Source organism: Mytilus californianus, unplaced genomic scaffold (genome assembly GCF_021869535.1).
Source record: "Mytilus californianus isolate M0D057914Y unplaced genomic scaffold, xbMytCali1.0.p SCAF_3, whole genome shotgun sequence".
In the NCBI taxonomy this organism is placed as follows: Eukaryota; Metazoa; Mollusca; class Bivalvia; order Mytilida; family Mytilidae; genus Mytilus; species Mytilus californianus.
In genome coordinates, this window is record NW_026262679.1 from 16,431,061 (window position 1) to 16,440,028 (window position 8,968).

An 8,968-nucleotide genomic window follows, 5' to 3' on the forward strand; every position below is an offset into this window, starting at 1 on the left:
AACAACTGCCACATTCCTGACTTGGTACAGAAATTTTAAGAAAAAATGGTGGGTTGAACCTCGTTTTATGGCTAGCCAAACCTCCCGCTTTCATGGCAATGTTAAAAGATATATCGCTAAAATGACAACACTACGTGACAGAAATACAGCACAAACAAATAATATAATAGTCGACACAACATGCAAACCGCAGAACAACATCGAACATCTTCCATCAACGACAGACACCACAAGCAGTGACGCACTTACGTAACGAACATGCAATCTCGAACTTTATACAATTATTTTTACAATACCAGTCCAAACAATTTTCATGACAATGATGGTATTGAAAGGCTATTTTATAACTATTTGGACTAAAAACGATAAGACATAACACATTATCGAACCGAAACCATAACAGAAACATCAAAATAAATACATGAATGTTGGATGTACAAAATATCGAGACACGTCGGATAGCAATGCAAATTCACACTCGGTATAAGAGTCATATTCGGGAATAGCTCACGTTCGGTATTTAGCAGACATACGACATAGATGTTAAACCACAATCTATGAAGTGGTAAAAATGTCATTAGTTAGTTAAGACACAGACACATTGTATAGATCAACCAATTCGTGATGCTGTCCATAAAATTTACGGAGTGTCATTTTTAATCTTTCCTCCTCATAAATCTGTTGGAGCAGTTTCTGCGTAAGGAGCACACTCCTGTATATATGAAGTCAGTATAGTGTGAACATGCACGAGCATAACGTGTCAATTGAGATATGTAAACACCATACGACGGAGCAGAGGGTATGTTACTGCTTAGAAATGGGAATTGATAATTGGGAAGTTGAAATCATCCCGTTTGTCATAGATTTTAGTGTGAAGTCGTCCATCTGTGTCAATATTGAGGAAAAGATCAAGGTATGAAGCACTCCTTCTTGTATCAGTAGTATCCATAATTGCAAGTTCACTAGGATATATGAGATGCAAGTACTGACTGAAATATGGGTTATTCAGTGATAGGACATCATCAATATATCTGAAAGTAAAATTAAAGAATTTTGCAAGGTGCTTTTTCTTTTTGTCTTTTAGAAGGTTTTGAATGAATTCTGCTTCATACGAGTACAAAAACAAGTCGGCCAGAAGGGGTGCACAATTAGTACCCATTGATTGATTGATTGATTGTTGGTTGCTTAACGTCCAGTGGCAAATATTTCATGCATATTCAGGACGAGAACAAATTAACAATAAACACAATAGGTAGGTTCTCTAATAGGGGCGTCCGGGATCAAGGTCGGAGAAATTTAGACTGCCACGGGAAATGAGGGTATATTGGATAGGGACAGAAATTAAGCCTTGCAACAGGTCACCTACGGACCCCTCAAAGAGTTGTTGCAAGGGTTCTTAACGTGCAAAGAGCGTGGCACTCTCTGTACACGAGGCATCGGATTTAACGTCCCCATTCTGACCGGACGTGGCTGCAAATTTGTACATCCCGCACAGCCAAACGGACGCCCCACTTTAGCAAGGGTTTTACTGCCGGTCGGAGGAAGACCAATGGTGACCATACTTCTAATCCCCAGTCACCCTTGGGGGTCAGTACTCATTGAAATACCGACTGTCTGTTGAAATATCAATCCTCCAAACTCAACAAATATTTTGTCGATTTTAAAAGTCTCGGATTTTGATAATATAATCTTCATCGTATTTTCTGATAGAATCAGTGTGGTTCTTCACAAAAAAAGAATTATTATAACCAAAAACAAGAAATTTATATCTACGATTCCCAGTTTTATAGAAAAGGCTCTGTTTAATGAGATGGTGAAGTCGATCTTTTAATTGAGCATGGGGAATAGTAGTGTAAAGCGTAGAAAAATCAAAGGTCTTAATGTTGCTGATAAATTGTAGAGATTGTGATCTAAGATTTAGCGGTAGATCTTTAGAATTTTTGAGAATCCATATCTGATTGACACCACTGGTTGAATATATCTCATCACAATATTTTTGAAGGGCATCTTTTACTGTAGAAAGAATAGTAGTCCACACTTTAGAAAGATGTTAAGTCGAACATCTTGATGATCCAGCTATGTATCGTTCTTTATACGGAGTTTTGTGAAGTTTTGGTATCCAGTATAATGACGGTAGATTTTCTTCGTTTTCTTTGATGTTAATACCAAATGAAAGAAGGACAGATTTGTGATTTTGTAAAATTTTATCCTTTGTAAATGATGTTAAACTAAAGAATATGTAGGATTACCAGTTGTGCTGTTTATTCCAAGCTCTTTTGTGAGACATTGCAAATAATGGTTTTTACATACGAAGACAATATTATTGGAGGCTTTATCTGCTTGAACAACGACATAATTGTCATGCAAAGAGGATAAAGATTCCACAACCTCCGGGTTCTTGAACGGGTTAGAAACCCTTGTGCTCACAGTACATCGTAGTTTCTGAATGCGCTTCTGAATGCATGATCGAATAGCTTTAATCCATTCAGACAAAGTGTCCAGTTCTGGTTCGTCTGGTTCGCGCTTTACCCATTTTCTAGCGTAGTCCTCAACTTCATCCATCAGTAACTTGAAGTTCTTTTTCCAGTTGATGGACTGGGGAATTCTATATTTTGGTTCCTTGGCTAACAACTCTTTTAGTTGTTAATTGGTAACGATGCCAAGGTCGCCAGTAATAACATGACAGAAATCAGTAAATTAGCCATTTCACACTTAATGAAATTAGACACACAAAGGAAACGATTGAATATAACTTGGTGAGTATATTTAAGCGACAGATTTAGGAAGCGTTGATTCTAAAAAAAAGAATCCACGGTAAATGAATAGGCTGACGTCACGACAATGGTTTAATTGCCAATGAGACAATTGTCCACCTGACCCCAAACGACGTACATGTAAGCAATTAAATGTTATCGTACAACCTATAACAATGCGCAAAACTAATACCATATAGTAAGCTATAACCGACCCCGACATGAGAAAATGTAAAACAATTCAAGCGGACAAAAACAACGGCCTGATTATAATACAAAACAAAAAAACGAAAACCAATGATCGACTGCAACTTACACTGAATTGCAGGTGTCTCAATTTGGACAAGCACATACAGAAAGTGGCGTGGTTAAACATGTTTGCGAGCGCTCAGTTCAAAGAGGCTTGACTCATCATATCGACAAAATGCATCAAAACAACTAACACAAAGTACAGATCTATTAGTACATGTGTAAGTGCAATTATTGAAAGCTTTATCAAAGCCAACAACTAATAATTACTCGAACAATCCTACTAGTCATCAATTATTTGACATTGATTTCAAAATTGAAGGCTGCTATAATACATCAGTTATGGAGGCATGCATTACATTGTCTTATGGTGATACACCCACATGCTAAATACTAATTAAGAACAAGAATAATTCAGTGTCAAACTATTCTTTTTCTGAATAGCACTGTTAAGTGTTTCATCTACACTGTCCCATTTACTTCGGAATTAGATCAAGTACGGATTTTAATTCCAGATTATCTTGTTCACCTCGTGTTGTATAAGATGACATTGTTGAATGTGTAGTGATTGATATTTTAGTCTTAGATGCATGATTTTTTTATCAGTTGGTATTGGCTGTGAAGTAGCTGTCAGTACTCTCAGATCTGTACTTGTTGTCTTTTTTGTTGTTGGGATGTATAAATACCCTGCCACGTCCGGTCTTTTTTTTGTTAGATGTTTTTCTGCTTTGTATCGATCTGATGAGTTAAGCCCTTTTCAACTGATTTTTATAGTTTGTTCTTATGTTGTACTGTTACACCACTGTCCCAGGTGAGGGAAGGGTTTGGCGCCAACAAATTAGTTTAACCCAGTCACATTTTGCAAGTCAGGAGCCTGCACTTCAGTGGTTGTCTTTTGTTGCTATATATCATATTTGTTTTTCGTTCGTTTTTTTTTTTATACATAAATCAGGCCGTTAGTTTTCTCGTTTGAATTGTGTTACATTTGTCATTTCGGGGCCTTTAATAGCTGACTATGTGGTATGGGTTTTGTTAATTGTTGAAGGCCGTACGGTGTAAACTTCTATGTCATTTGTTCTCTGGTGGAGAGTTGTCTCATTGGCAATCATACCACATCTTTTTATTTTAATAATTATTTACTATCAACTACAAAACTAGGTGAGCAACCCGATTCCTTATCGGAAAAAAACAAAGGATTATATTGAATTGGTGTTAGATGCGTAAGAGCAAAGATCGGTAGGCTCAGAGTCGGGGAAAATATGTTCGGGTTTAAGCGGTCAGTAACTTTGTAAGTAACGCGTTAAACATTTTAATCAGCATGTCGGTCTATACAAAGCAGTGTATCTTCATTTTACATGTATATTAATACGTTATCGTACTGAAATTAAGTGTAATATCTGTCGCTGGACATTAAACGAAATTAAACAGTCAAGAAATCCGTTTTCTCCCCTATCGTATATATAAGTATGCGAATACAAAAAAAAATATTTCACTAAACACATATCCACATAAAACAGAAGGATAATACATGTCATGTAACTATCCATTGAATTTTTTGGAAACATAAGCATTAATTTTACAGGATAGTTTCACATATAATAGACGAATGAAAAACCAACTTGCTTGGATAAAACTAGTTCCTTTCCATAACATTTCAGTTTGCACCGTTTTGGAGACTATATATGTGTAAACTTTCTCCTTTAAAAGTTAACGTCCTTATTCCAACCGGAAGTTGCCAAGTATTTAAACATCCAGTTGAGCAAAACAGAAGCCACTCTTCAGCATCATAACTCTCATAAACATGTAAATGTCATGCCATATTTTGAACTCCATTATCAATTTTTCGTAGGAAAGTGAAATCCTAAATATGAACATTTACCATTCAGTAACAAGTTGAAAAAAAAAAGCAATGAAAATTAAGGGCCATTCCGTTTTGCATAAGCAGAAGCACCAACCTCGGCGGTCTCCTTTGTTGTTTTTTTTATCAGTTCGGAAATTTGAATCAAGTGATGAATACTTCCGGGGCTTATATGAAATCGATAAAACTCCCTTTTTTTCCAAGGATATTTTCACTTATTTGAGGAACTTCCCCCAACAGGAAAGCATGACATTTCGAGCTTTTAATTCATATTATCGTCGAAATTTTATTTTTATGATATTTATCATTTGTAAATAAATAATTTCAGTCTATTTTTCTGTTAGGATTGAAAGGCTAATAAAGAAAAACGAATTGTTGAAAACTCACGAAGTATACGTTACTACAGCACAGTAAAAGAGAACAAAACAGTATAAAATTACCACCTTTATATCAGGAAAATGAGAGGATACCAAATAGAGAATAAAATCACATTAGTCGAAGAGAGAACGAAGAATCATGACAAAAACACAACAAAAAAGATGAAAGACAAATAATAGTCCTTACAACACTACATAGAAAAAAACGAATCAAAAGACTGAGCAACAGTTACAAACCCCACAAAAATCCAAAAGTGATATCAAGTGTATGTTAGTACTGTTTCACTATTCATGGATGATTATGCTAATGGTGGTAATGACGACTTAAAAATATATAATAACGATAGGTAACGGGAGACGACGAAATAACGTATTGCTTTTCTCATATCCAGAAATGAGACACAGTTTGCTAATTTACATATTCAAAATGGCGGCGTATTAGATTTTCGTGATTTAATATATACTTCTTAAGTAAAAAATCTGTATTACTTGACCGGAACCATTTGCGGGTGTTGATAATTTAAATATACACCGGTTTAACACTTGTGTCAAAAATTTGAAGTTGTACGTTAAATAATGAAGGTTCCCACGATAAAATAAATTTCGAAGCGAGAGCCCTGTATGTTTGTACTACAGAATATGGCAAAAATGCTCCATTGTTGGTTTTCAAGAGATTTTTTACGCTTTTAAGTGAAGTGGATTTTTATTGCGGGGCCGATTCCGGAAGAACAGAAAACACGCACTTAAACTTTTCAGGACAAAAATGCCTCAGTAAAAGAATGTTGGTTCCTAGGACAGAATAAAATTGAGTTTTCCAATAAAATGCACATAATGAAAGAGGCTCCAAGAGGATTAACGAAAAAAACAAACTTTTTAAAAGTGGATTCTGCTAGACATGGCGTAATTTGTAACAACACCGAATTCCAATGTTGACAAGACACATTAAGGCTCCACAAAGGAGAACTATTTTATTCTCAAAAAATTAAATGAATTCAAAATGATTTAAAAAATAATTTTAATATAGAATATAATTCTTCCATTACAATACTGGAATTGTTTGAACATGAACTGCATATATTAAACATATGTACATATACAAAGAACATCATGAAATATATATATCTATACTAACTTCACTGCATTTTGTAAACAACAATATATATATTACTAATTTTTTTCTCATTTGTCTATACATACAAAGTTAAATAAGATATGTACGCAGAGTGTTGACGACAAAAGATTTTGGAAACGCCAACACCACGACTTATCGGCTTCATTACAATACTTGAGATAAAATTCTATATTTTTACAGAACTTTGTGTACTACTTTTGAACTGACTTGAAATGCCTTAGGCAGCAACCTTTTGATATCCTTGGAAAGGGGGGGGGGGCGGAGGGGCGGGGCTATTGATTTTTTTTGTCGTGTTTTCAATAGATGGTGAAAAAAAATATTTGCTTTTGATTGGCCCTGGAAAAAATTACAAGAGTAGTTATTTTGGCTCAATGTAAAAAAAAAGTTTGTCTCAGAAAAAATCCATAGCCCCCCCCCCCTCCCCAGAAAATCAAATAGTTGCTGCCTTATCAGACATAACTACTATTTAGTACAATGAAATATCAAATTAATTTATCATATCGTTGACCTGTCGATACGAAGTAAGTTTAGATCGGGCAACTACAATTTGTTTACCGCCATCTCTCCAGAAAGCTGTATTTAATTTTCCATACTTTCGTTTTATTCTAGCATACTGTTTAAGCATGTACTTCCTTTGCCGAACCCTTAATGCTTCAGCAGTTGCAGAATGCTTGTTTGTCTTTCTATGATAAATGATTTTGATATCATCATTAGACTTCTCGACCCCTTGACCTGTGAACTGCTTAATACTTCCGTAGGTTTTTAACATTTTTGGCACATGGTGCATGTAAGGGGTTATACTTTTGCTATCATACCCTTCAAGGTGCTCACTTGAACTTCTAAAGTCTGTGATCCATTTCAAGGTCAGGGTAAAAAAGCCATCCACATCTGACTGTGATGGAGACCAAGAGCTTATAATATGGTACACAATTTTAAAGTCTTTCCATAAACTAATAACCCTTTCTCTTGAAAAGGATTTTATGCAGTCTGCAGATTGTAATTGTGTAGGCAGTGCATGCAAAAGTTTTTTGTAGTCTGACCCCGTTAAACTTGTCCATTCAAGATTTTTCAAAAAATCTCCTCGACCATCCTTAATCTTGTTTTCCCATACTGAAAACGAGACACTACAATTTCTTATGCATGTAACCAACTCGTTAACAGAATCATTTTTCTTACCTTTTTTACCAATGTTATTTCTATGGTCGAGGTTTACTGAGTCTTCAATCAAATTTCTGAGCAGTACATCACCAATCCTCATCAGTAAATGTAATTCATCCACAATCACATGGGTCAATTCTATATTGAGTAAAGGGGGGTGAATACACCCATAATTCAACTTGGTCTTTTTACTCCATTCAACCATCTCCTTATTCGTTCTAATAAGACCTTCTGACCAGTAAAACATTTCAGCTTTCGACATATCTGACCGATGTTTTTTTTCTATTTTACAATATAAACATGCATAGTTGGAATTTGCTTAATTTAAACCCAGAACAGTAAGCAAGAACTTCATATCTCCCCCAAAAATATTTCCAAGTTGAACGTTTTTTTAGACTTGGTCTCGTACATTATTTTTCCATTTTCTTGTGAAGGTAGTTCGCTAATTTGATTAAATATTGTACCAAAACATTCTTTAAGGGTAAAATATTTCTCGTCCTAGCTTACTATTGCGAGAGTGTGCTGATTTGCACTTGACATCACCTCCTCTCCGTCATTTAAAACCGCTAGAGACAATACCAGAAAACTTGATATTCTCGACACTTTTGCGCCATCTGCGGCGAACTTGAGTTGTACTGTTTGGATCTCAGTGGAGCCATCTATATTTGTAATAGTGTCCAATAACCTATCTAATGTCTCAAAAGGATGAAGTTGTGCACCTGGATGGTGACCTGGTGTTTTAAGGATTGAAAATGTGTTGGATGGAGAGTTGTCCCATTGGCACTCATACCACATCTTCTTATATCTATTCATGTTTTTCCTACATTGTTTGATTAGATAAGATTTCACCATGTCTCTGTTATGTACTGTAAGTTCATGATATGCCTCATCCGAGATGCAAAATGAATCAAGAAGGAAAAGAATGTTTTTAACCTTTTCTTTTTCATCATTGACCATGTCTGTATAGTTTGTGTTGTTTGTGTCATTAAGCAGATCATACGTTTTGCCATTTTTGTCGGTGCCTGTTATGTTTGAAAATGTTATGCCGAATGATTTTGCAAACCAAAGTGCTTTTTGGAAACGTTCTTTTAGAATGGAAACTTTTTTTGGTGCTTGATTGCTTTTTAAATCTGGAATAGGCTTACCTATATTTATGAACTGATTTCGAATACCTTCGATGTGTGCATTTAAAATTTCATTTTTTTTTTTCATATTCAGACAGACAAATATTTCTCTCGTGAGCCTCTTCAGTAAGATAATTCACTTTTGCTTGAAGTCTTTGTATGTCTCCAAACAAACTCATAATTCTCTTATTTTGTGTTTGTTTTTCAGTTTCTATCATATCACTAAGAGAACATACTTCATTTTTAAAAATGATCAAAAAAGCTTTTTCTAGGAGAAAATCATATTTACGTCTAGCTTTTAATGCTGTAAATTTGTT